Consider the following 4384-nt stretch of genomic DNA (forward strand, 5'->3'; position numbering starts at 1 on the left):
TTCAATCCTCCCCCTCTTTTCGAAGTTATTGGACTCTCTCGCTTGCTTCCCAACTCCTCCACCATTATATCTTCTGGTCTCTGCTAGGCATAGAAAAAGCTATAAACATCAAATGTATCTATATATATAACCTATATTTTAAAAAAAAATCAGTACTCTATTTTCAAAATACAAGAACATCAGACATCACAACAATGGAAGAACTATAATGCAAAGAAAAAATCCAAAGAAGCAAATACATTGAAAATTTTGAAGAACTCATCGATTTAAAGAACTCAATGAAGATTTTGCAGTAGACAAAGATATGGGAACGAATCGAAGAAAAAATTTGAAGCAGACAAAAGGAAACTGGAATCTTGAATGCAAAGGGAAGATTTGAAGAAACGTTGAAGATGTGAAGACTTCAGACATTAAAGATGATAGATGTTATGAGGATGCGAAGACTTTGAATCGAACGGGGCAAAGCAAACCTGAAGATGCGAAGCCTGAAGATTGAAGATTTGAAATAATATAGCATCCCATGAACCTGAAGATTGGGACGAACCTGAAGATGCGAAGCTTGAAGATTGAAGATGCGAACTTGAAGAAGCAAAGTGAAAGGACGTTTTTTCAAACAGACGAAGGTGCAAATAAGCGAATGGATGAAGGTTGAATAAGCGAACCTGAAGATTGAAGGTTGAAATAACTGAACGAACGGTTTATTTTTTTACTTTAAAGGCTCATTTTTTTGATCGACGAAGGTGCAAATAAAACAAGTCAGACGAAATCTTCAACATCCGAAGTGAAACAAGCTTGAACAATGGAATCGTTAATGCTCGAAGTGAAACAAGTCGGACGAAATCTTTAACGTCGGATGAAGTGAAATGGACGAAGGTGCAAATTGAATTCAAACGAACGAAGGTGCAAGGTGAAGATTGAAGTTAGGGTTTTCAAATTCCAAATAAGAGAAGAAAATACCAAATAAGGAAGGAAATGCCAAATGATGAAGAACATTTGTTTCCAAATTCCAAATAATGGAGGATGAAACTGTGCACTACACAAATTGAATGGGATGTGATAACTTGCAGAGCTTTGAATATGCTTTGATGGGTAATTTTTCATTGGGGGAAAGTAGAATATTCAACTATGGGTGCAAAACTTTATTTAATTAGAGGGTATTTGCGGAGTAGTAAACAAATGTATTTATGAATCACATTTGTCACTTAGGTAGGGGCATTTAAGGCATTGCTTCCCCAATTTACCTCAATTTTTATTAAAAATTTTTATGTTTTGCTATTTTGTCATTTTAAAAATAAATTTGCCATTTATCCAAAGTAAACATCTAATTTTGTTATTCTTCTTGTCAGCTCAACTATATATAAGTCTTATAATGATAAGCTTCAAATGGTGATTATGGTTGGTACTGATTTAACTAATGGCTGACAAGAAGAATAACATGGTTTGTTTTGAATAAATGACAACTTTTTATTTAAATTTATAAAACAGAAAAATAGAAAAGTATAGAATAAAATTGCTAGAACAATGTCTTAAATGCCCCTACCAAAGTTAAAAACTAGAATCCTAAATACAATTAGTCAATAAACCACAAATACCCTATAATTAATCAAACTCCCACACACAACTAATACCTACCAAAATTCTAATTTTCCTCCAAAACCCGAAAGTTAACATCTATCACCATCAAAGCTCCACATACTTTCTGCACCGTTTCATATCATCTTCAAATTGTGGACGTTCTGGCATTCAAATGTCATCAATCTCTTCACATCTTTCAAACCTTTCAACACTTAAGGTATTCAAACGTTGAGGGAAAGAGGGTCATCGAACAACATTCTTGAAACCCTTGAAACTCTTCAAAGTCGAAAAAATTCCAGGTTCCCTATCTTCTGCTTCCATAGATTCCACCGAAAACAAATCTTTGAAACCTTTCGTCCCATTCAAATCTTCCATCGGTTGCAGAAACAATTGGAGCTTCAAGTTTCATCCCCAAATACATTGTAATTCACCACAATCAGATTCAATATATTCCATAATACATGGGGTCATAGACAACAAATATTCATAAATAATTTGAAGTACAAAGCAATGCAAAACTATCGGTCAGTTAAACAAAACAATAGAACAAAATCTATAAGTTAACTACACTTCAAAGTATCCCACTCCATAACGCCCAATACTCCAAACATAATACACAAATATATTGTAATTTACATCAATCAGATACAATATATTACAGAATGGATTGCATCATAGACAACAAATATTCACAAATATAGTATAATTACACAAAATACAATGTATTTTATGTCAATAGCAACCACATACTTTGTATTTTACGTATACATAATTCATACATACCAAGTACTTTATCACACATACCTCAGCTTTTTCTTGTGTTTGCTTTCCCTTTTTGTCTTCTATCCTCTTTGGCATTTTCTTCCTTGTTAGCACTCTTGACCTATGTTATAAAAAGGAAATTGATAGCAAAATTCCATATCTTTTACATTTATTAGATGTTATATATTGTTACCTTCTTTCTCTTAGCTATATCTTTTTTTTCTCTTTCTATTCTCCATTGATTCTTCATTTGTTTCACTTGTTTCTTTCGTTCTTAAATTACATTCTTCATTTACGTCTGCCTCATCTTGTCCTTCTTCATCTTCGTCTTATTCTTCTTGTTTGTCTTGTTCACTTTCAGTATTATCCTGTTCAGCAAGGTTATATTATGAATTTACTAAATATAGTACATTTTATGAATTGAAGTACAACGTATACAACATACTTTCTCTTCATTCTTTGCTTCTTTCTCTTCTTTTTCATGTTTCCTTCTCATAAATTGCCTTTTCGAAACCTACACCGACCCCAACATCAAAAAAATTATTAAATGTACAAACTATAAAGAGAAAATACCAGCAAAAGAAAGATCTCTTTCTTTTGATATGTTAAAAAATGATGGAATTCAAACCTCAAAAGACTAGCTACGACTGTGAAATTAAGAGAAAAAGCCAAAAAAAAAAAAAAAAAAAAAAACGTTAAGTCATCAGGTGAATAGAAACTTAAACATTCCTTCTAGGGAATGAAAAGATCGAGAAGGAAAAAAAGCACTTTGTATGAAATGTGCATCAGATTGAACTCCAACGGCGAATCATAAGCAATAAAGCTTACCAGAGACGTGGAGGCCAGTGACAAAATTAGCATAGACTTATAAAGAGTGTGGCGGTGGAAAAAATTATTTTCTATTAATTTTTTTAAAATCTATATAATTTCCACAAGAATATAATTATTTAAAACAAAAATCAACAAAAAGATATGGATAATCATAATTTGCATTGAAATCAAGCAACCTAATCTAACATTTAAATTCAAATGGTTATTAAAAATATATATTATGTATTATTTAATAAATTATTAATAAAGAATTTAAAATATAACAAAATCGAAATTCTTGCATATATAATTGGCATTATTTTAGGGGAAGGATCTAAAATTCAAATTCAAATTGTTATTATAAATATATATTAGGGGTCTTTTAAAAAATATAACAAAGTAAAAAAAATATTTATACTAGAAAAATATTTATACTAGAACAATTCCAAAATCGGAAAAAGTCCACAGGCCCACCATAGAAAATACAAAAAATGTTCCGTCAACCACGTCGTCAATAACTCGTGTAATATAATTGGTACACGATCGTTTAGATTTGACTATTGTTTGGTACACGATCGTTTAGATTTGTCTATTCTTTGGTACACGATCATTTAGATTTGGTTTTCTAAATTTGAATAGTCAAATCTAAACAATTTTTTATTCAAGTTTTGGGACACGTGTAGATTGGTTAAACATTTTTTTTAAAAAAAATTCTTTTTGTACACGATCGTTTAGAATTGTCTACATTTGTACACGATCGTTTAAATTTGTCTATTTTTTTTACACGATCGTTTAGATTTGGCTACCCAAATCGTCATTTTTTTCAGTCTTTTATATTTAGTACACAATCTTGAACAACCAAATAAAAAAGTGTAAAAAAAATAGATCTTTTATATTTGATACACGATGAACCAAATAACACTTTGGAAAAAAAAAGAAAAAAAAAAGACGATGAAACAGATGAAGATGGAAGAAAGGAAAAAAAAAAAGAAAAGAAGAATGATGATGGAACAGACGAAGAGAAGAAGAAAGACAGAAGGGCAAATTTGGAATATTTAAAAAATGGCTAACTTTAGGGGTTTTGTTATACGAGCTGTAAATATTTTACCGCTTTGTTATATTTATGAAAATTTATCTATATATTATGTATTATTTAATAAATTGTTTAAAATATAATAAATCCAAAAATGTTGTATATATATTTGACACTATTTTAGGGAGAGGTTGATCCAACAAA

At 30.5% G+C, this 4384-nt stretch overlaps 1 long non-coding RNA gene across 1 annotated transcript; it reads right to left on the reverse strand.

Annotated features, from left to right (window-relative positions):
* Positions 1-1531: 1531 nt before the first annotated feature.
* LOC127144018 (uncharacterized) lies at positions 1532-2973 on the reverse strand. Its single transcript, XR_007815528.1, has 4 exons — positions 2783-2973; positions 2531-2705; positions 2380-2458; positions 1532-1971 (listed from the first exon to the last, which is right to left on the reverse strand). It is a non-coding gene; the product is annotated as an uncharacterized LOC127144018 (long non-coding RNA).
* Between the last annotated feature and the right edge of the window lie 1411 nt (positions 2974-4384).

This window comes from Cucumis melo, chromosome 11 (genome assembly GCF_025177605.1).
Source record: "Cucumis melo cultivar AY chromosome 11, USDA_Cmelo_AY_1.0, whole genome shotgun sequence".
Classification (NCBI taxonomy): Eukaryota; Viridiplantae; Streptophyta; class Magnoliopsida; order Cucurbitales; family Cucurbitaceae; genus Cucumis; species Cucumis melo.